A 25043-nucleotide genomic window follows, 5' to 3' on the forward strand; every position below is an offset into this window, starting at 1 on the left:
GTTTCCAATGAATTTATTTTGCTATAAAGTAAACCACAGCTATCTGCATCCCAGGCAAGAATATGCTGCACATTTTAATATTAGACCTGATTCCAGAAATTAAAATAGATTTTTACTCAAATGATTCTTTTGAATGGCGGACATTATCTTATTGCTATTCTAACTGAACATACCGGTGGCAAATAATGGATTCTTCAGGGAAACGTTACCTAGAATCATCACACAAAATATCCTTATTCTTTAAAGAAGCTATAATTTGACAAATCTGAAAAGGGATTATAAGGGCTGTGAAAAAAATCAATTGTCTTTGCGCAGCTGATTCAATCTCCTAAGGAAGTTCTTAGACTAAAGTAAATTTCTGGAAATATTAAAGAAGAAGAGAAAATGCTGGAAGCACTTGCACCCCATTGGTGCATAAGGGGTTAATGATCAATTTTATCTGCTACATGACAAACCATTATCTGGATTTTTATATATAGCCTGCAGATTCATGAGTGCAGCTTGTCATGCACAAGATATCAAAAGGTGTATGGTACAGGTTTCAGCATCATATGTGCAAAATTTTACTGCACTGATCAGATTCACTAATGGTGAAGGACATGCACACTGAATTGGCCCATAACCAGCTACCCGAGGCTTGTTTCGACATTAGTTAAAAATCCCAATCTTAACTAGGCTGCTAATGTGGAGACCAAAACATCCAAATCTTTGTGGGTAGATTCCGTTTTAACTCTTTATGTGATTTTTAGTGATAATTCCATTACATCCCCCTTTCACTGCCAAAGTTCTCAAGCCTTGATTGTCTCCCTGACATCTCTGTCAATTACTTCCGTGACAACCTACACTGATTCACCACTATCATTTCCCCAATTGACTCCTTCTGTCATCTTTCCCCCGACCAACACTCACTCCTGGCTAACACACCCAATGTCCACCTCCCCACACTAACTATATCTGTCCCCATGAACATATTGAACTCTGCAAACACATTTGCTTTATCCTTCTCCATGCAGCCCACTTCCCGTTGAACCTCTTGCCCCTTACCACTAATCTGCTCTTGAATTCTCCTCCATAATTTTCACCTTCACATGGAATAAATACCATGGTTAAAACACTTTAAAATGATAATTATGAATATAAAATCTTGGAGCCTGTCCACTTCCTGTCAATATAATCTTGTTTCCTATAATGTATTTGCAATGGAAGCTCATTATGTACAGCTTTATATAGATCTTCTGTTTGTAAAAAAAATTACAATCAGAGTTTTGTTTGAAAACTTTGACATGACCCAGCTTTCTTGGTGGGCTTCAGCTACTCAGTCTGGACACAAGTTTATTTTTCACCCCTTTTGAGATAAACTTTGTTAACAAAGTTGTGCTTGGTAATTTTCAAAATGTTTTATAGCATAACTTTACAATGTTCTCCCATGAAATGGGACTAAATTGGCTATTGTAAGGAGATATTCCAAGAATAATGGTAAGTACTTTGCACCTTGATTATAATTCTTTGTTCCAAAGGAATGAAAATGCTTGAAGGAACACGTGTTCTTTCTGCTTGCAGAATGTCCCAGAAAGATGGCCAGTTGAAATCAGATCTGCTCAATATTTAAGTCTTGTCTAACTTTTCAGATGTGATCATTTCCCATGATAGCAAAAAGGCAGTGAGAGATTCATTCATTTCTATCCATTTTTGGTAATTCATTTTTCTGGGATTTGGGGATTGCTAGTGAGGCCAGCATTTATTGCTCATCCCAAATTGCCAGAGGAAGTGGTGGTGAGCCAACTTCTTGAACCTCCGGAGAAGATGCTCCCACAATGCTATTGGATAGGGAGTTCCAGATCTTTGACCTAATCTCAATGGAATGAATAGCAATAGTCTTCCAAACCAGGATGAGGTGTGACTTGGAGGGAACTTGCAGGTGATGGTATTCACATGTGCCTGCTGTCCTTATCCTTCTGTGTGGTAGAAAACATGGATTTGTCAATGTTGTTGGAATAGAATAAATGTGGAGCTGTGCTACATTTGTAGAGAGTGCTCATTGAATTCATTGTGCACTGATAGTGGAGGAAATGAATACCTTGGGTGATGGATGAGGTACCTTTGTCCTGAATGGTGTCAAGCTTCTTGATTTGTTGGAGCTGTACTCAACTAGGCAAATTGAGACTATTCCATCTCACTCCTCACCTGTACTCTGTAGATGGTAGAAAGGTTTTCGGCTGTCAGAAAGTAAGTGACTTCCTGCAGAATACCCAGCCCTTGACTTGCTCTTGTAGCCACCATATGTATATGATTGATCTTGTCTGATTAATCATTGCCTCCAGGATGTAGGTAGCGGGGGATTTGCCAATCAAAATGCCTTCCACATACCATTTTAGGAGGAAGACATAAGTAAACAGTGAATAAATAGAAAAAAAAAGTAGCAGTGTTTCTTTTCTTTGAGGGCAGTGAAGATTTTGCTATGCCACTTGATAAATGGAATAAGTTATCATTATTTCTATCTATCTGCACAGCAGCTCATAGTCAGCACTGATGGTCATACAGTGGTAGTAACCTCACAACAATGCAGCACAAGATGAAGCATTGCAAACTGTCTGTTCCAAATCTGGAACTAAAGGAAGTAACTATGGCTGATATGAAAGGTTATCAGCTATTCTCCAAGTAAATTCTTCAAGATCCTCTGCAAATGTCTCTTCTTCGTCTTACTCTCCTTCCCTCCTGCTGGCCTTGTTCAATTCATCAGTCTTTTTTGATTTTCCTCACTCTCTTCTATTTCCTTTTGATTGTCTGCTTTTCATCTTGTGCCCAGAGGCACTAAAGGAGGCTATGCTGCACTGCAATGGATTAACTAATAATAAAATATCAGTATTAATGAGCTATGGCCAAGTTTCCCTTTAACAGGGCAATCCTTGACATTCTTGGTATTAATATCATTGCAGTCATTAAATTCCTAAGTGATTTACATTTTTAAAGTGTTAGGTTAATTTTATGCATCACATCTAATTTTACATGACAAGCAAAGTCCATTCAACATTGAATTATTTTCATGCACGTTTATATACTGTATGTGGTCACATTGTGAACTTCGAAAGAATGAAATATCAGTGGTCGAACATTTAATTCCTAATCTGTGTTCCTGAGTTTGCAGCCCATTTCAAGTGAGCTTCATTTTAAAAATGCTCAGTGAAATGAACACATGTCGTTACTTCGTGCTTGGCCCATTGATAAGGTGTTCCATGCTGTATTGGGTAGGAGCATGAAAGAATACATTCCAATGAAAAGCCATTCTACACTTGTTAAAGGATTATCTCTAGGAACCTTCTGAAAGGTCTGTGAAAATATATCTACAACATAGCTAATATGTTTTAATTTATTACCAACTTGCAGAAGATAATTTTTACAAATGTAATGATTTTGTTTATTTTACCTGATTGTGATGTAAAGATTTAAATTGCAATGTGGTGGGGTATCTAATGCTTTGAAACTCTACTTATCAATTCATTTTCCTTAGAATCATAGAATCATACAGCACAGAAAGGGGCCCTTTCTGGCCACCTTGTCCATGCCAACCATGATGCCTATCTACACTAATCCCATTGCCTGCATTAGGCTGGTATCCCTCTATGCCTTCTCTATCCAAGTACCTGTCCAAATGCTTTTTAAATGTTGTAATTGTATCTGCCCTTACCACGTCTTCTGGCGGCTCGTTCCGGATGACCACCACCCTCTTTGTGAAAAGCCTACCCTTCAGATGTCCTTTCAGTTTCTCCCCTCTCACCTTAAACCTTTGCTCTCTAGTTCTAGACTCCCCTGCCCTTAGAGAAAAGACTATTTATCCTTTCTATGCCACTCATAATTTTGTAAACGTTTATAAGATCACCCCTCAGCCTCCTACATTCCACTGAGGATAAACCCAACCTCTCCAATCCCCCTTACAACTACAGCCCTCTATTCCAGGCAACATCCTGTTTAATGTCTTCTGCACTCTCTCTGTTACTACTACATCCTTTCGGTTATGTGGTGACCAGAACTGTACACAAGTTCAGTCTAACCAATGTTTGAAAACCAATGGCTTCCCCTCTACTGTGATTGATGGAGCCCTCACTTGCATCCTCCATCTCACAGTCTTCTGCTCTCAACACCCTTCTCCCCAGACAGAAAAGAGATAGCAAAAATCACCTTTTACCCTACCAGCCTTCGCATCCAGCACATCATTCTTTTATCATTTCCACCAGCTTCCATGGATCCCACCACTAGTCACGTCTTCCCCTCCCCACCTCTTTCTGCTTTCCGCTGGACCATTCTCTCCATGACTTCCTGCTTCGCTCATCTCTATGGACCCACCGCTCTCCATCCCCTGGCACTTTCCCCTGCAAATGGAGGAGTTGCATACTTGTTCCTTCACTACCTCCTCATCACCATCTAGGAAGCCAAACAGCCCTTCCAGGTCAGGCAAAGAATCACAAGCACTTCCTCCAAGCTTGTTAACTACCTTCGGTGCTCTTGATGTGACGTCCTCTACATCAGTGAGACTAAACTTAGACTGGGCGACCATTTTGCAGAACACCTGCATTCTGTCCGCAATCGCCATCCTGAGTTCCTGGGTTGCACACCGTTTCAAATCCCCTTCCCATTCCCACACCAATGTGTCTGTTCTCTGCCTTCTCCACTGCCAGGGTGAGGCTAAATGCAAACTAGAGGAACACCTCATATTCTGCCTGAGTATGCGACAACCCAATGGTATGAACACTGAATTTTCCAACATTAGGTAACTGCACTCCCTGTCCTCCTTCCCAGATTCTCCCATTCTCCCCTCCTCCACTTGGTCCCATCTTCCGGTCACTCACACATTATACCTACTTGGTCTCCATACTCTAACACTGGCTTCATCTGCCCATCATTCTCCTCCCCTCCCCCCCCCCCCCATCTGGTTCCATATCACATTCCTTATTACATTCCAGCAAGAGCGGCCTCCTGTGTCTCTACTTATCACCTTCCAGCTTCTGTCTCGATCTCCCTCCCTTCCCTTCCCCCACCTGACTCCATCCGCCCATCATCCTTCCCTTCATCTGGTTCCACCTCCTGCCTACCAGCCCCTGCCTTCCCCCTGCCTCTTGCCTCTTTATACTGGCTATTTCCCTGCTACATGTTAGTTCTGATGCAGGGTCTCAACCCGAAATGTTGACTTTCCTTTAGCTTTCACAGATGCTGCTCTGCCCACTGAGTTCCTCCAGCAGTGTTATTTGCTTATACCAAATGCCTTCTTCACTACCCTATCTACCTGTGTTGCCACTTCCAGGGAGCTGTCGACTTGCACCCCAATGTCCCTTTGTACATGAACGCTCCTGAGTTTTCTGCCGTTTGCTCTGTATGTCCTCCTACAATTTGACTTCCCAAAGTGCATTAACCCACACTTCCATATGCCACTGATCCTCCTATCTTTTCATCAGATCTGTGTCCTGCTGTATCCTTAGACAAACTTTGTTGCTATCTACAACTCCATTAATTTTCATGTTGTCTGCAAACTTACCAATCAGATCTATGACATTCTCATGCAAGTCATTTGTGAGCATTGATCCCACTGGCACACCACTTGTTACAAACTCCCAGTTAGGAAAACACCCATCCATCGCTACCTCTGCCTCCTATCACCAAGCCAATTTTGGATCCAGTTTGCCAGCATGCCTCAGATCCCTTGTCCCTTTATCTTCTAGACTAACCTACAATGTGGGACCTTTTCAAAAGCCTTACTAAAGTCCAACCAAAACCATGTCTACCACTCTGCCTTCATCAATAAGAAAATTGATGAAGGCAGAGTGGTAGACATGGTTTTGAATAAGAAAAAAAAGTTACCCCTTCACAAAAAAATCAATCAGATTTTTGAGACATGATCTCCCTCACACAAAACCATGCTGACTCCTTCTAATCAGTCCCTGCCTTTCCAAGTGAACACAAATCCTGACCCTCAGAATCTTCTCCAACATCTTCCCTATTATGCTTGCTCGTCTATAGTTTCCAGGCTTATCCCTATTGTCCTCCAGTCTTCTGGTACCTCACCTGTGGCTGACAAAAATATCAGGACTTCAGAGATAAGGTGTGGTGACCACAGCAATAAGGTGACAGAATATAAGTTTGGAAAGAAGTCTATTCCTTTGGAAATGAGTGTTTATTTTGCAAGTACTGCATAAAACCATTAAAGATCAGGTTAGCTTATTACTCTTTTTGATTTTTCTTAATATTGGATTCAAAAGATAAGATATCTTTATTAATCACATGCACATCAAAACACACAGTGAAATACATCTTTTGTGTAGAATGTTCTGTGGGCAGTCCGCAAGTGTTGCCACGCTTCCGGTGCCAACATAGCATGCCCTCAACTTCCTAACCCCTATGTCTTTGGAATGTGTGAGGAAACCCACGTAGAGATGGGGAGAACATAAAAAAACTCTTTACAGACAGCGGCCGGGATTGAACCTGGGTTGCTGGCGCTGTGATAGCATTACGCTATTAGCTACACTACTGAGACTTTGACAATGTCCCACATGGTAGGCTGGTCCAGGAGATTAGGTTATATGGGACTCAGGGTGAGATCGCAAATTGGCTTGGTGGTAGGAGGTAGAGGGTGTTAGTGGTGGGGGGGGGGGGGGTTGTTGTTATTCATATTGCTATCCACCAGTGGTTTGTCACAGGGATTAGTGCTGGGTCCTTTGTTGTTCATCATATAAATTAAATGATTTGGAAGAGAACGTAGGTGGCATGATTAGTGAGTTTGCAGATGACATGGAAATTAGTGGTATAGTGGAGAGCAAAGAAGGCTGTCTAAAGTTAAAACAGGATCTAGATCAACTAGGAAAGTAGGCAAGGGTATGGCTATGGAATTTAACTCAGACAAGTGCAAACTGATACATTTTAGGAAGTTAAATCAGGCCAGCATATACACAGTGTTTCCTTAAAAGTGGCGACAGAGGTAGACAGAGTGGTGAAGAAGGCATATGGTATGCTTGCCTTCATTGGCTGAGACATTGAGTATAGGAGTTGGGACATCATGATACAGTTGTACAGATCATTGCTTAGGCCACATTTGGAGTATTATGTGCAGTTCTGGTCACAAAACTATAGGGAAGATGAGATTAAGCTAGAGAGAGCGCAGAAAAGATTCACGGGAATACAAGATAAGGATAAGATAAGGTATCTTTATTAGTCACATGTACATCGAAACACACAGTGAAATACATCTTTTTGTGTAGAATGTGCTGGGGGCAGCCTGCAAGTGTCGCCACACTTCTGGCACCAACACAGCATGCCCACAACTTCCTAACCTGTACGTCTTTGGAATGTGGGAGGAAACCAGAGCACCTGGAGGAAACCCACGCAGACATAGGGAGAACGTACAAACTCCTCACAGACAGTGGCCAGAATCAAACCCGGGTCGCTGGCGCTGTACTAGCATTACTCTAACCACTACACTACCATGCCTGCATACTGTATGTCCTCTAGTTTTAGACTCCCCTGCCCTGGGAAAAAGACTATGATTATCTACTATATCTATGCCCTCATGATTTTATAAACCTCTATCAGGTCATCTTTCAGCCTTCTTCACTCCAGAGAAAACAACCCAGTTTATTCAGTCCCTCCATGTAACTCAAACCCTCCAGTCCAGGACAAACTGTATACTAGAGGACATACTGTACAACTCTACGAATCTATAATTCTTAATTTTCTTATACTTGACAAGTTTGTATGTGATGCTAATGTGATTGGTGCTAAAATATTCAGCATAATTGGATGTTTGCATGGAGATATAAAGAATTCACATGTTGCTAACTGAATACTTAGCATTAATGAACTAATCTTGAATTATTTCCCTTCATTTGGATTAATGTGAGCTCAGTTCATTTGAAGACTTTCTTGCATTTGGAGCAGAAGGTCCTGAGTTTGAAGCCCACTTCCTGATTTGAGCACGTGGGGCCAGAAGAGTAATGACTTGACTCAGATGGTGGTGAATCTTTGAAATACTTTATCCCAGGGGATTGCTGAGACTCATGACCGAATTCAGTCAAAACAGGGAATGAGAGATTTCTCGATATCAAGGAGTATAGGGAGAGTACAGAAAATTGCGATGAGGTAGAAGAATGATTCTGATGGATGGGAGATCAAGCTCGAAGAGTCAGATACACTGCTCCTACTCCTAATTCTACTGTTTTTATGTTATGTTCTTAAGCATAGAAACATGGAAAGAACGAGGAGGATTAGGCCATTTGGGCCTTTGAGTTTGCTCTGCCATTCAGCACAGATATGGGTGAACATCTGCCTCAATACCATTTTTCAATTCTCTCCTCATGCCACTTGAACTTTGTTGTATCAATATCTTCCTTGAATATGAACATAATAATGTAGCTAAGGCAACTCGGCATCTGGGACCTTGGGATAAACAGTCTTGATTAATAGGTCCAATCCTGATTTCTTTTCCTATCTCTCTGACAGTAAATAATAAAGGACGTAAAAATAATTGACACAATGCCAACTATCTTATCATAGCTGCTACAGAGATTTTCTCAGCCCAAGTGGCCAACTCTGCTTGGAGTTCCCTATATGTCGGAATGGACGACCCATGGATTACTTTATGAGTCATGATGTATGGTTCTCTAATGCAGCCATATTTTTCATGTCGGGAACTGAAGAGGCAGTCAACAGCAATAACTTCATGGTCAATTTTAAAATGGCAGCAGTCCAACATTGTGTGTAGTCAGTAAAGAACACCTGAATTATATGGCTGTTTCTGCTATCTGTGGTGCTCATGTATATTGATTGCATGGTAATAATTTGATAAAAATTATGCATCTCTAAAATTGCTTTTCGATAAAATGTTAAATAATTAACATGTTGCCTTCAGTCTATTTCCAGTCAATTTGCATCTACTAATACCACCATTTGCTTTAAATTGCACTCTCTCCTTCATTTCACCTAGAACACCAATATTAAATTGATTGGATTAACTAAAGCCATTGTAAAATGTGTGATTTGTATTAATAAGAGTCTTGAAACATAAGAAGGAGAAAGCAGGCATAAGCCATTTGCCCCTTGTGCCTACTTCACCATTCAATAAGGTCATGGCTTATCTTTCACCTATGTGACACTTTTCTGTACTTACAACTCATTCCTTAGTTCTCTTAATGCTCCAAATCCATCGCTCTCTGTCTTGAATATGCTCAACAACTAAGCCTTCACTTCTCTCTTGGGTGGAGGTTTCCAATGATTCACTATGCTCTGAGTGAAGAACTTTCTCAGTTGCATCTTAAGTGATTGGCTCCTTATTATGAGATTGTGGCTCTCAGTTCTAGGCACGTCCATCAGGAGAAACAACATTCATCCTTTCAAGCCATATGAGAATTTTTGCATGTTTCCACTTCTGGACGGTATTAGTCCAGTGTGTTTACTGCTTCTTATTGGACTGAAGCCCTCCTGTTCCAGAAATCAATCTGGTAGACCTTCATGGTATTCCTTCTAGTGCAAATATATCAGTCATTAGGTAGAGATTCTAGAACTGTACACAATATTCCAGAAGCACATTCCACCAAGACCCTATATAATTGCAGTCAGATGCTTTTATTCATACAATCAAACCCTTTTATGATAAATATCAACATACTGTTTGCCTTCCTAATTGCTTGCTGCATCTGTATATAAAGCAGTGATTCATGAACAAGGACACTCAACACCATTGCTCCCCTGAATACCTTTGTCTTTCAGTCTGTTACTATTTAAAAAAAATACTCTGCTTTTCTGTTTTTCTACCAACATAGATAACTTAAGGTTTGTCTGCATTATAATTCATCTGCTATGCCCTTGCATACTCGCTTATTCTATCTATATCCCCTTGAATTTCCTCTGCAGTCTCCATGTAACCAGGTGAGAATAAATCCTTTTCACTTTAAGATATGCAATGGAAACAGTGTAGGAATTCCATCATATACTTCCTTCTGATCTCTCCTACTGAAGTTCAAAATGTGAGGAACGTAAAATACCCTCATATTTAATAAAAAAATAGTACTATCAATGAATGTTATTTTCAAAAGAATTAAGATTGCCATCGTGATTTTATGATCCAGTCTTAATAAAATTAAAACACAGCCAGATGATCAATCTTCCTTTTGATTAAATAGACAATGCAGATCATTCTCTACTCATGTTATGTTACAGACATCCCATGCTATTCTAAAGATTTACTTTAGTCATCAAAAATTATATTAATAAAAAGAATGATTATTCTGAGAAGACAAAATTAAACAACTCTTTTATTATTTTTGTAACATAACTTTACAATATTTCCATGAAATCGGACTAAAATGGCTATTGAAAAGATATGTTCCAAGAATAATGGTAAGTACTTTGCACCTTGATTATAATTCTGTGTTCCAATGGAATGAAAATGCTATAAATTATATCTCCATAAAATGCAGTCCTCTAGCACATTACATGTGCTCAGGCTTCCTGACTACCTTTGAGCAATGCCTTATTTATTATTGTACAAACTGTACTTCTTGTCTAGGCATAGTTGACAAGATGAAGGAACAACATGATGGCTGAAAGGTATTGACAGGTTTTTGATGGTTGGGATTGTGCTGTTTTGCTGAAGTTGCTAGATGCCAGTTGTTGTTTTTGAAGCATATAAGGTGTTGGTTGGTTAGCCTTGCACCATAGTTGACATGTACTTGGTTTAGTTTTGAACCATTAATGTTTAAATAAATCAGCAGAGTGAATCTATTATGTAGCAGTTACTTGATACAATGAGGTCCAAATGTGATTGTACAAGCTTTCAAATGTGACAGTTTTCAGATATTTTCAAGTTTGATGCTGAACTGTTACAGACATGTAGTAGATAGATCACTTTTAACCATACTGATATTATCTGCAGATAGGCGAGCAGAAAAATTAAGTTATCGAGCGGGAAGTTAAGGGAGCAAGGGCAGAGAGGGTATCAAGCATTGAACTAGATTGACTGATTGAAAGCTAGAGCAGAAACATGAAATCGAGTGAAAAGCTGAGTTAAGTTGTTATTATCTGGTGGCTTTGGGCAGAAAAATCTAGGTTCTGACATTCCAGCAGGGGTGAGGCCATTTGCAATCATGAAGATATCTTGTATCCAGATATCTTGGTACCAGTTAAAATGCCTTCATTCAGTTGCAGTCCATTGTACCTTAAATGTCTGGTTATTATGACCAACAATAGGACAATTGAGGACTATTCACTGCTGATCTACCTGGTGATTGTGGTGTGCAACCAATGCACACATTGGCAGTGTATGTACAATGAGAACCATTCTGCGACACACATTGTGATAAAACACATCATTGGCAAATTGTTGGTTTGACCACACCTGGAATATTGTGTGCAGTTTAAGTCACTATTGCGATGACCTAGAACTATTGCTCGGAGACCTAGGGCTCAATACCTCCCTCTGTAACCGGATCCTTGACTTTCTAACAAACAGACCGCAATCAGTGAGGATAGGTAGCAATACCTCCGGCATGATTATTCTCAACACTGGTGCCCCACAAGGCTGCGTCCTCAGTCCTCTACTCTACTCCCTATACACTCACGATTGTGTGGCCAGATTCTGCTCTAACTCCATCTACAAGTTTGCAGATGATACCACCATTGTAGGTCGTATCTCAAGCAGCAATGAGTTGGAGTACAGGAAGGAGATAGAGAGCTTAGTGAAATGGTGTCATGACAACAACCTTTCCCTCAATGTCAACAAAACAAAAGAGCTGGTCATTGACTTCAGGAAAGGGGGCGGTGTACATGCAGTTGTCTACATCAATGGTGCTGAGGTCGAGAGGGTTGAGAGCTTCAAGTTCCTGGGAGTGAACATCACCAACAACCTGTCCTGGTCAAATCACGTAGATGCCACAGCCAAGAAAGCTCAACAGCACCTCTACTTCCTCAGGAGGCTAAAGAAATTTGGTTTGTCCCCTTTGACTCTCACCAATTTTTACCGATGCACCATAGAAAGCATCCTATCTGGATGTATCACGGCTTGGTACGGCAGCTGCTCTGCCCAAGACCACAAGAAACTGCAGAGAGTTGTGGACTCACCCCAGCGCATCACGGACACCGGCCTCCGCTCCTTGGACTCTGTCCTTACCTCTCATTGTCTTGGTGTAGCAACCAGCATAATCAAAGACCCCACCCACCCAGGACATTCTCTCTTCTCTCCTCTTCCATCCGGTAGAAGATACAGGAGCCTGAGGGCATGTACCATCAGACTTAAGGACAGCTTCTACCCCACTGTGATAAGACTATTGAACGGTTTCTTTATACAATGAGATGGACTATGACCTGACAATCTACCTTGTTGTGACCTTGCACCTTATTGCACTACACTTTCTCCGTAGCTGTGACACTTTACTCTGTACTGTTATTGTTTTTACCTGTACTACATCAATGCACTCTGTACTAACTCAATGTAATTGCACTGTGTAATGAATTGACCTGTACGATCGGTTTGTAAGACAAGCTTTTCACTGTACCTCAGTACAAGAGACAATAATAAACCAATACCAATGGAAGAATGTGATTAAGCAATGGAAGGAGTAGAAAACATTCACAAAAATATTGACTGGACTGGAGGGCTTGAGTTATAAGGAGAGAATGGAAAGGCTGGACTGTTTTCCTTGAAGAGAAGGAGGCTGAGGAGGAGGGTGACCTCATAGATGTTTATAAAATTATGAGGGGAATGGATAGGGTAGACAGTCACAGTCTTTCTCCCAGGGTAGGGAAGTCTAAAACTAGCGGGCATTAGCTTAAGGTGAGAGGGGCAATATTTAAGCGGATCTGAGGGGCAGGTCTTTCACACAGAAGATAGTGGGTTAAGGGCATGAGTTGTCAGGGGAGATGGTAGAGGCAGATATAATTACAGTACTTAGAAGACATTTGGATAGTTACATAGGCAAAATGCAGGCAAATGGAATTAGCATAGATAGGCATTCTGGCCAGCATGGTAAATTGGGCTGAAGGGCTTATTTGCATGTTGAATAACTCTATGAATTTGTGGATGGACAGTGATGGTGCTGTTAAGCTACACAAACATGAGAGCATACCCCTTGCTACCAGCCACAGAGTGAGTAGCAAGAGGAAGACGAAGGGTAGCAGTAACCTGCACTGTCCTTTCCTATCTGTGATGTCCTTGAACAACATTCAATTATAAATGAAGGTCCAGTTTTCCATTTACCAGCAGTTCTACTCCTTATCTTTCCTCTATTAGTGTTCATACAGCATCCAACTGGCCACGATGCCAACCTTAAAAAAAATTGGGCAAATTTGTAAATCTAACCACACCATTTCCCAATTAATCACCCCTGAACATGCCTTTAATGGTTGTCTTCTATGTGCCTTTGCTTTACCCAGTGCACTTACATAGTGCTGCCTTCTTGGCTATAGCATGACTGCTTGCATGTAGCTTTGGACACTGATCCTCAGCAAGTGTGGGCCTCGATCACCAGGCACTCTCCTCACGGAGAATCTGGAATCAGCAGGCCATTACCAGTGTTATTCTTTCTTTCCCTTGCACATGTGGCCAATATCTCACCACATGCAAATCATTGCTATCAGCTAATCTTGAAATAATGTGCATCTAAACAGGTGGCAATGGATGTTAAATCAATTAATAGAATGTCTTCATTTATCTTAAACTATCTTCTGATACATTTTTTGGCTATGATTTAGAAATCCAGCCTCTGGATCATTTTCCCTATCTGTTTGGTACATTAGCGATGAGTTGATCCTGATTTTAGGCCTTTAGTGGGCCACATAGCCTTTGGCCAACTGAGGAAAACAGTATTTGACGGTCAAGCCATCAGATCTCACACAAAAATCATGTCAATGAAAATCAAAAAAAATCTGTAAGTGCTGGAAATCTCAAATATAAACAGAAAATGCTGGAAACATTCAACAGATCAGGCAGCATTTGTGGAAAGAGAAAGAGTTAATGTTTCAGGTCTGGTACCTGTTAAAGGGTCCCAGTCTTAAAATGTTAGCTATTTATCTTTACACAAAAGGTAATAAAAGTCATGGCCTATTAAGTGGCAGAGATCTCTGCCATTCTGTATGCTTTTGATACTTGGGCTACCTACAGCAGGCATAACAAAACACTGGAGAGTTACCACCAGTGGTGTCTCTACAAAACCCTCCAAATCTACTGGAAGGATAAGTGAATTACTGTTTGTGTCCTTTCCCAGGCAACATCCCCAGCACTGAGCCCCTCATTATACTCAGTCAGTTCCACCGGGTAGGCCACATTGTTTGCATGCCTAACAGCAGAATCAAGAAATAGACACTCCTTTCCAAGCTCTGTCTTGGAGAGAGATCGCTAGGTGAACTGAGGAGATGCTTAGAGGATGTTTTCAAAGCTTCCTTGGAAAAAATGCAATGTCCCTACCGACTCCTGATCTATGGTTGCTCAAAGTTGGGAAAGAACGTTTGAATGGAACTGATAATCTCAGGTACATGAGTCATGAGCACACAGAAGCCCTGCATAAACAGCAGAATGAGCACTCCACTCACAAACTCCCCATCCGCCCCACCCGTGGAAGTCTGCAGTTCCTACATTGTCTTCATCAGTCACCTTGGAATCCATAAAACTGGAGTGGAAGCAAGTCAACCCTAATCCCAAGGAACTGTTTAAGAAGAAAATTGTGGACTTTAGCCTGGGTTGAACTTCTACTCCTTCATACTACATTTGTAAAAATATCCTGGCCAACAGTTTATCTCTGTGTGCAGCAGTTCCTGTCATCTGAGTCTACCCATCACCTCATTGTTCTAAAGTGACAAGTTCATACCATTGTCTAGTTCTGTGTTGGCTCTTTCACCACCGACAGTAAACATATAAATCACCAAGTGATATTTTTTATGGCAGTTCAGCAATTTCTTAAATACCTCTATTGAAACAATGGGCTGGATCGTCTGATCAACCACCGTCAGCTGAAGCTGCAGCAACTAATGGCACTTTGAGTTGGAAGATTGGTGGACCGGTAGAGGGTTAAACTGATTGCCGAAATGCAGAGCTTTGGATTTTTTCATACATTGGTAATTTGCACCAGTGCTGAGCAATTTGTTGTCAGGCAATCTGCTACTGTCAAGCCAGGCAATGCCGAGAATTTCTTGGCGCATTGGGCTGCAGAATGGTGGGAGGTGTCTGGGAAGCAACAGGATCTCTGATCTTGTAGTCAACATTCTGCAGCCTTTACATGTGATACAAAAACCATTTGCATTTGCCCAACATTCTTGCCACAATGATTCAGTGCCTTAGTTGTGGGCTGATTAATCTGTAACTTTAGTGTTCCTATTGAATACTCTTGACATTTAAGATATGATATCTTTATTAGTCACATGCACATTGAAACACACAGTGAAATACATCTTTTGCGTAGTGTTCTGGGGCAGCCTGCAGGTGTTGCCACGCTTCCGGCGCCAACATAGCATGCCCACAACTTCCTAACTCCTACGTCTTTGGAATGTGGGAGGAAACCGGAGCACCCGGAGGAAACCCACGCAGACACAGGAGGGACATACAAACTCCTTACAGACAGTGGCCGGAATTGAACCCAGGTCGCTGGCGCTGTGAAGCATTACGCTAACCGCTACACTACCGTGCATTGGTATATACCATGAAATGATAATGCTATTTACTTGTGATAGCTTTTAATAGTCACCTATTCAATTATTTTGGAAAAGTTACGCAGTCTGAGTCTTTTTGACTAATTGGCATCTAATTCAGAAGCAGTTTGCTCACCTACCACATTTCGCCTGACAATTTGTTTTGAGTTGCTGGAGCTAGGGTTTAACAAAATCTGTTCCCAAACTTCTTGCTGTTTCTCTCACCCCCAGTTCTCTATAAATGTTAGCCAATGAAATTATGAAATCGGTGGATGCGAAGACTGGTCACCTTGCCTCCAGTACTTGCTGGTGACAGGTGCACCGCACGGGAATCCCAGACAAGCTGACAGCTGAAGCCCGTCAGGTGTTCACCAAAGGCAGTCAGAGGTGACTGGTCGAATCTGACCATAGACACAACCGTACAGAGAGAGAAATTGTTGGCCATCATCCTTCTATAACTGAACTAAATCGAAGTGCGAGATCACTCCAAGCCTTGCTATGACAAAGCTCTGCTGACTCCCTTGTTGGACCAAATAGATGAGATCGCACAGAGTAAATTATCCAAGTACCCACTCAATAGCCACCAAGCAATGAGTGGGATTATCCAGGTCCAATGATTTAGACCAAACATAAGCAAAAATCAAAATGACCCATCATACTTGATACATTTTACCTGCAAGAATATAAGAGTTTAATAACCTTTCATTTTCTAACAATGTAGCCAAAGTTAACCTTTGCTTTAAGTCATGCAGGCTAGCTTTAACTGGGGTGAGCTAGTCACAATATTGGCCCCCTGTTGGGATGTGCAACTAATCAACACATAGTTAGTGCTGGCTGGATGCAGCCATCATGTAAATGAGCAGGCAGCATGAAGTTGGCATCCTCCTTGTATTGAAGTAATGTTTGGAGTTTCACTGAAATCCCAATGCTCATTTTCGGGGACTATTGAATTAGCCACCTTGATAATTTCCCCACAGAGAGTGAAGGCCAGAGAGCAAGGTTAAGTTTGGCAAAGCACATCATTTAGCAGCAGGTTTCAAATATACAAAATGACTTATGATGCTTTCACAACTCCGTTATGCTGGATAATAATAAATACTTAATGTAGAATTTATGTTATGTATGTGGGAACCATTAAAGCCTTACTGCACTTCACTAATACTGGGTTTGAAAATTCCTACTTACAACTTGCACAAAGCATAATTAGTAAACACTGGCAGACTGAAATAGGGATTTATGTCAGGAACTGGCAGGCATTTATTATTACTTTACACATCCGGGAATAATCAACAGTGTGAGTAAAACAAGTTGCAATTGATTGGATTTGATTTAGTTGATGCTACACTAACAGAGAGAAATGATCAATTTGTGCAGAGAGAGAGGATTCTGATGGAATTGATTAAATTCTGATTAAGTTCTGATGGAATTCTCACCGAATCATAAATGCTAGCAGAAGTAGAATGTTAATTTTGCAAATAAAGAATTTTTTGTTTAAACTTTTAATTTTGAACTTATACATTTAATTTTAATTTTGAATTTATACAGCATGGTAACAGGCCTTTCCGGCCCAATGAGCCCGTGCCACCCAATTACATCCATGTTAACCTACCAACCCGTATGTCTTTGGAATGTAGGAGGAAACCGGAGCACCCGGAGGAAACCCACGCAGTCACGGGGAGAACGTACAAACTCCTTACAGACAGTGGCGGGAATCAAACCCTGGTCGCTGGTGCTGTAATAGCATTATGCTAACCGCTATGCTACTGTGCCATCCTTTTATGAAAGAAATAAATGAAGAAACCTTGAGTTTATTATGTTCTGCACAATTGCATACATGTTGAAGAAGTGAAAAGTTTTTTAAAAGAAGGTAAAAGACAGTTATCACTAAAAATGTTGAAAGTGATAGTTGGTTTTGTATTCAATACATATTTGGTATTGGTATTGGTTTATTATTGTCACTTGTACTGAGGTACAGTGAAAAACTTGTCTTACAAACCGATCTTACAGGTCAATTCATTACACAGTGCAGTTACTTCAAGTTAGTACAGAGTGCATTGATATAGTACAGGTAAAAAAAATAACAGTACAGAGTAAAGTGTCACAGCTACAGAGAAAGTGCAGTGCAATAAGGTGCAAGGTCACAACAAGGTAGATCGTGAGGTCATGAGGTCATAGGTCATAGTCCATCTCATTGTATGAGGGAACTGTTCAATAGTCTTATCACAGTGGGGTAGAAGCTGTCCTTAAGTCTGGCGGTACATGCCCTCAGGCACCTGTACCTTCTACCCGATGGAAGAGTAGAGAAGAGAGAATGTCCCGGGTGGGTGGGGTCTTTGATTATGCTAGCTGCTTCACCAAGACAACAAGAGGTAAAGACAGAGTCCAAAGGGGGGAGACTGGTGTCTGTGATGCGCTGGGCTGTTATTAACCAAACTGCAAAGGTAATTGATACTTTAGCTTTCTGCCTGTAAACACTAACTAGATTTTTGAATGTGAGTCCAAAATTGATATACTTTTGCTCACAGCTTTAGGTAATATTAAGCTCCTCTTAAACCAATATGTCAGTTTGGGATTATTGTTTACACTGCCTGTCTATAAACATTATTTTCTGTAGCATTGGCCAGAAGTTTTCTGTTTCAGTGCTTCCTCTAGTGTGATTTTCCATTGATTCATTTGAATAGGGTATAAGTTGGCTGACTGGCAGTAGTTTTGTTATCATTTACAATTGACCACCCATGTTGGGAAAGTTGTAAGCAAACATTTTCAACTATTAGTTGTCAAAAAACTTATTGGAATATTGAAAATGATTTTCAACCTTGAGAGCAATCGCTGAAAATCACACCAATTTCAAGAAGTTTTCTTCAAGTTTCTGCTCAAATTAATCAAAATATTGCTAAATATAAAATCTGCCAAGAATCTAATTTCTAGGACAGAGTTTTAATATGAAATTGAAAACATAATTTAAATATTCTTAATATATTTAATTAGGAAACCCTGGAGCAGTCTGATTAATACAGCTGAAGAAGAGTTTATCTAGTCCACCTCTAGTAACTCAAATTTAAATTATTAGAAATTAATCTTAAGAAAATATACAAAACCATTTACCAGTTATATTCAGCAACAGTAATCAGTTTCTTAGTAAATTGGAAAAATAAGTTATATTCCAAAGCTTTTAAAGTCTAATTGGTAATTCAGGAGAAGCTTACTCATAGAATAGTTGGTGTGTGGGAATTGTTGCCTTCGAGTAGATTGAGATGAATAGCATGGATAAGGGGAAGCTGATTAAGTGAAGGAATTGGAAAGGGATAGAAGAATATGTTAGAAGAAAAGAAATGAGAGGAAGTTCATGTGGAATACAATGAAACTGTTGGATAGAATGGCCCGTTTCCATGTGCAGATATATTTTAATACTCTATTCAGAACTATTACATTTCAGTACACTTCCCTTCAATACTAAGTGATCCCAGAAAATAACCAATTCTTCCTGATTGTCCCTACCAATGCTCCATTTGGGCCTTGCCTAAATTCTTCTAAATCCCAAGCTTATGCACTTTCCCTATCTTTAGGTTTTTACTCACTGTTTCCATACCCTTTCCCTTTATCCTCAATGCTTCCTTTCATTACTAATGTTCCCAAGTACTGGGATCTCCCTTTAATCCTCTCCATCTGTCCCACTATTCTTCAAATTTCCCTGTTCACATTTTTTTGAACTCTGGAATCCCATGAAAAAAATCAATTAACCTGATAATATTCCCAATTCTTACACAATTTCTTCCTCACTATGAACCATATAACAAGAGTTTTTTTGTTTACAGTAGTCTTGTGATTAGAGGATCATATTTGTCACAACCATCACAAATGAAAATGTGCTTTAGGGGCATCTTATCATGAGCTCCTAATCTCAAAGTATCACACCTCCAACTTTATATATGCCATTACAGTAAAAAGGATCAAAATTAACTTAAATATATTGTTAATAGATGGGAAATGGAGTGGATACCATAATGGACATGTATTGTTCCAAAGATGGTTTTGTTCTGTGTCATTTCTTACAGGAGGTCCCCCTAAATGTAAAGCCTAATAACAGGAAAAGCTGCACCACGCAATAAAGAGAATGAAAAAGTAGATTGTGGCACATCATCGTCACGTGCATTCTTGTACTTCTTTGCATCACCATTGTGTACAAATACATCAATATCCATGAAATAAACAGTACTATGGAAGGTTTTGGTAATCAGACAGCTGATAATAAAATTACACATAAGTAAATAGACTGATATAGATTGCGTGTGTGTATATAGATGGGGTAACGTAGAGAAACCACAATGAAATTATGCATTCATTAAATGAGTAATTGAGTATGCAAGCCAAAAAAAAAGTCAGGTTTTCTCCCAGTTTGTGTTGAGTTCCCTGATCGCAGGCAATGTGCCAGGTGAAGCAATGAAGTTGGTGCTGCTCCTCACAAGTTAGGAAAAGGAAGTTTGATCAAGGTTTTAGCTGTTGGATGTGTTGAGTTGAGCACACAATTGGGACTGTCAGGTTGGCCTCTGGAGAACTATAGCCTGCCAACAATCAATGTTGAGACAAACAAATGCATGTGCAAAGCTCAGGAGAGCAATAGACACATGGGGAAATCTGCCTTAGTGAAAAATCAACACTTTCAGAAAGTGTGATGAGTGAGGTGAGAAAAATTAACAAGGACAAAAAAAAAGATTATACATAAAAGACCATAAAGAATTTGGCTGATCATTCAATGACTTTATAGGATTTATTTGATTTCACATTTCTTTTGAATAGTAGGTTCAATAACAATACTGGAAGTGACCTCTTTCTTAGGTGGTTTTGGCACTTGGAAATAATGATGGCAAGAATATGGTTACTATAGTTTCTAAGTGAATTGATGTATAAAATAACTTGTGCATTTCTCAAATTTGGGTCTCTGAACACCAGCACAGACTAAGTGGGCTGAATGGTCTTTTTCTGTGCTGGTAATAATACAATACTAAATTTCAGCAGTGAATTAACTTTGACTTTGAAAACTCTTTTTGCAGTGAAATTTCAATCTTTTAGTTAGTTTGTAGTGCACACAGAACATGTACTCACCTCACTGCAGAAGTTTGTTTTGAACAATAAAACAGTTTAGTCTTTCTTCACAGTGGTTTACTTTTGCAAAAGCAGTCTTGGATTCAAGGTCAGAATGTTCAGTAATATACTCTAGTCATGCTTCCTCTATGGAATGTGTTGCACGCTGCACATAAAGCACTCAACACTTACAAGCAAGTCTTGTAAAATGGAGCTTAATCACAGAGACATCATCATACACTTTCGAGTGGAGGTTGGATCTGTTGGATGGTTATTTGCAATGAATTTGCTAAAATAAATGAATCCATTCATATTTATTTGTTTAAGATCAAGGGGCCATTCAGTAAGTTCCATTTGCTATTGTGATTTAATGCATGTTTCAAAGACACTGGGGACAAACTTTGAGGTAAAAGATAGTTTTGAGCCCAGATCACATTGATTTTCAATAAGACTTCCTAATTTTTAAGAAAAGAATTTAGCCAGATCCTTTTGCATCAAAACACAAAAGCACTCTTGTTCTCCGAAGTCTGCTGTACACATTAAGGTTAAATGGGGCACTTCTCTGAAATGTTGTTAGAATTTAAACAATTTTATAGACATTTTGTACTAAAGAATGGAAAATATTTTGTTTGTAATACATTTAATTTTGCAGCTTTATGGAATGGAAATTTGCATTCAGAAATTGAATGACCACGAAGAAGCAATATAAATGATATCTTCATGGAAGTTTCTAAGCCTAACAATCTAGAGAAATGATGCAACTGCCATTTGCTTAAATGCTTTGGTCCCAAGATAACATTAGCAGCAAAATTTCAACTAGGGTTAAACAAATACTTCTGGTGTCAAACAAAAGCTGCATCAGTATGTTTTGTCAATGATTACGGTAATTACATACAGACATATATTTAAAACTCTTTCATTCTATTCACATTTCACTTTGCAAGTTAACAAGCAAGTCCTTTGTTCTGCCAGCTGTGAATCTTTAGGTAACAGACTTATGAGTTGGAACATTTTGGCTTTATGTTCCTCTTTTGTGACTTTAGGAAGTATAAATGGACATTCCAAGACAATGCTCTGTATATTCTCTCTGGTGAATGTAAAAGATCCCATAAAACAGTTTGAAAGAGAGATGTGGAGTTTCCTGGAGCCCTAGCCAATATTTGTCCCTCAATCAATATCTCTAAAATTGTGAAAATCAGAAAAACTGCAGATGCTGGAAATTCAAAATAAAAACTGAAAATGGTTGAAACACTTAGCAGGTCAGGCAGCATCTGTGGAAAGACAAACAGTTAATGATTCAGGTCCTACACTCTTTGTAATGTTTGTGAGCTTCTGTGCTTTAATTAGCTGTCTCATTTCCTGCACTGCAACAATAGTGGGTGACATGGTAGTGTAGCGGTTAGTGTAATGCTATTACAGCGCCTGAGACCTGAGTTCAATTCCGGCTGCTGTCTGTAAGGAGTTTGTACGTTCTCCCCATGTCTGTGTGGGTTTCTTCTGGGTGCTCCAGTTTCCTTCCACATTCCAAAGACATACAGGTTAGGAAGTTGTGGACACGCTATGTTGGCGCTGGAAGCGTGGCGACACTTGCGGGCTGCCCCCAGAACATTCTACGCAAAAGATGCATTTCACTGTGTGTTTTGATGTTCATGTGACTAATAAAGATATCTTAACTTATAACCAGATACTTATTTGGCTACTAGTAATCTGAAGTCATGGAGATGCATTTTTTATGTCACTAAATCCTCCCAGTACTGCTCTATGACAAACAGAGCTTGGTCAATGACAAATCCCTTTACTGTTTCTATCAGCTCTGCTTTTCTCATTTTCTCTATCTCTTCATCGTAGACTTCATCTCTCAGCCTGGAGCACTCTTCATTCCCATGTCTCTTTGTTCCACTGTCTCCAGCAGACCCTTCTGACACCTTCCCATATAATCTACAATTTTCTTCCTCCATCTCTTTGTTTAACTACATTTGGATCTACTTCAAAAAGGTCTTCAGCACTTTCTTGGCTTTGATACCTACCCAAATTCTTTGGTTTTCGCATCTATCATTGTACTTACGAAAAACAGTGGCTGCTTTGTTTTAAACATGTTGGCTTTGATAGATCTGGAAGTCTCAAATAGTGTAATAAACTGTGGTGAAGCTTTGTCATACTGTAGTGAGCTATTCTCAGTCTCAATTGCACCGCTCACCCTCCCATAGTCTATCGAATCTGAAAGCTCTAGGATTTTGCTGCTGTAAAGAATTGGTACCCTACAACTCTGATGAACCCTGGCTTGCTCTTATTGCAGTACAGGAGGAGGCCATTCAGCCCATTGGCCAACTTTCTGCAGAGCCATCCGATCGGTTCTAATCCCCTTCTCCTCTGTAGCCCTGCAACTTATTCTCTTTTAGATTGACTTTAGATGGACTCCCTTTTGTTTCTTTTGCCACTTACCTACATTGTGATGATTTACAGCAATCAATTGATGACCAGCACATCTTTGGGATGTGGGTAGAAACTGGAGCGCCCAGCAGAAACCCACAATCATAAAGAGAGCATATAAACTCTTCAGAGGCAGCATTCAAAGTCAGGATCAAATCTATATCCCTGTAGCTGTGAGGTAGTAGCACTAACTGCTGCACTACCGTACTACACCGTTCTTACTATGATCCTTCTTAGTTCTTAGTTATTCCGGAAGATTTTATTATCAACACATAACTTGTAAAGGGATATTTAATAAATGGATGAATCTGACGGATGTGGAGGAAAAAGAGTTACTTGGAGACAACAAATCCTTAAAGAGAGCACAGCAGGTCAATAATATTGTTAGAAAGGCATGCAGGATAATTTCCTTTATTAGTCAAGTCATCAAGTGCTGCAACAACTGTGTGAAACGCCAGTTAGGCCACAGCTAGAGGATTGTTCACAGCTTAGATCACCACATTAGAGGAAAAATGCACTGGAAAAAATTCAAATGAGATTTGTGATGATGCTATCAGGACTGGAATATTGTACCTGTGGGGAAAGATTGGCTAAGGTTGTTTTCTTTGGAATAAAAGAAACAGAGAGGAGCCTTAATTCAAGTGTAGAACATAATGAGGAGTCTGGATAGAATAAATAGGTAAGAGCTGTTACTCCTAGCAGTGGGGTTAAAAGCCAGGGAGTATCGATTTAAATTAATTGGTAGAAGGATTAAAGGGGAGATGAAGAGGCATGTTTCACCCGGAGTATGGTTGGGATCTGGAGCTCGCTGCTTGAAGGAATGGTAGTGGCAGAAACTGTCATCAAATCTAAAAGAACATGAACTGGGGCTATGGACCTAATGGTGGAATGTGGAATTGCATTGTTTTAGCAGTCGACTCTGATCCACAGCAAGCAGAATAACACAATTTTTTTCTGATTGCTTGGTATCTCGTGGATCAATCAATCAATCAATCTCTTTCTGGAGATTTTACAGCGATCCAAGGTGGCTGGGGCACCTAATTTATGATAACAATAATAAGACAAAGCAAACACCAGGAAAGAGTTTACCACAAAGCTCATCAGGTGTGATGGAAAATGGATGCTCATAATTTGTAAAAGAAGTCTTGTGTCTCTCATTTTGACAATAACGCTTGGTACAATATCAGTTCCCTATTGCTCACTTTCTTCTCATGAATCCCATATTGGGATTTATGTTTTGTCTTTGATTTTTTTTGTGCAAATCACAGTGAAGTTAATGTAAATATAGAAACTGGAATTAATTGCAAATACTTGTTTGGTTCTTTTTTCTTCACCATAAATTTCAAAGTGAACTGATGTGGAACTCCACCATATAAACTCTTGGAAGAGGGTTTCTTAACTTGTTCCTCAAAGCTGTATGAATATTAAGAGCAATTAGCATATCAGTGGTCTGGGCAAACTAGCACCAACTGATCAATTTGAGGGCACTTTGTCCATTTTAAGACCCACTTTTGATTTACTATCTACCAGGAACATAAAAATCCAAATGTGTTATTATTTTTTCCAAATAAATTCACATAGGAATTGAACTTTTGTATAAACCATGAAAGCAAAGCTTAAATGTCAATTTTTCTCACAGTCTAAATTTTGCATTCTTTCTACAAAATATCAGATTTGTTTCTTAAGGAATAAAGTTTCCGCATCTTTTGTCCTCTTGGTTTCTCTTCGCTCTGTTATTCTGCTTCGATTGCTGAAGGATTGGACAGGCACTTTGATGAAGTCCCTACAGAGTCAGCTTTCCTTGACAAGAAGGGACATAGTTGCAAAGAATTCATTTGCGTTCTGTCAGGGTCTGTCTATCTTGTACTTTCCTTTTT

At 39.8% G+C, this 25043-nt stretch overlaps 1 protein-coding gene across 2 annotated transcripts in view; it reads left to right on the plus strand.

Annotated features, from left to right (window-relative positions):
* Positions 1-25043, plus strand: part of LOC127580834 (chemokine-like protein TAFA-5) — a 265787-nt gene that overhangs the window by 130310 nt on the left and 110434 nt on the right. The window lies entirely within an intron of this gene.

This window comes from Pristis pectinata, chromosome 20 (assembly GCF_009764475.1).
Source record: "Pristis pectinata isolate sPriPec2 chromosome 20, sPriPec2.1.pri, whole genome shotgun sequence".
Lineage (NCBI taxonomy): Eukaryota > Metazoa > Chordata > Chondrichthyes > Rhinopristiformes > Pristidae > Pristis > Pristis pectinata.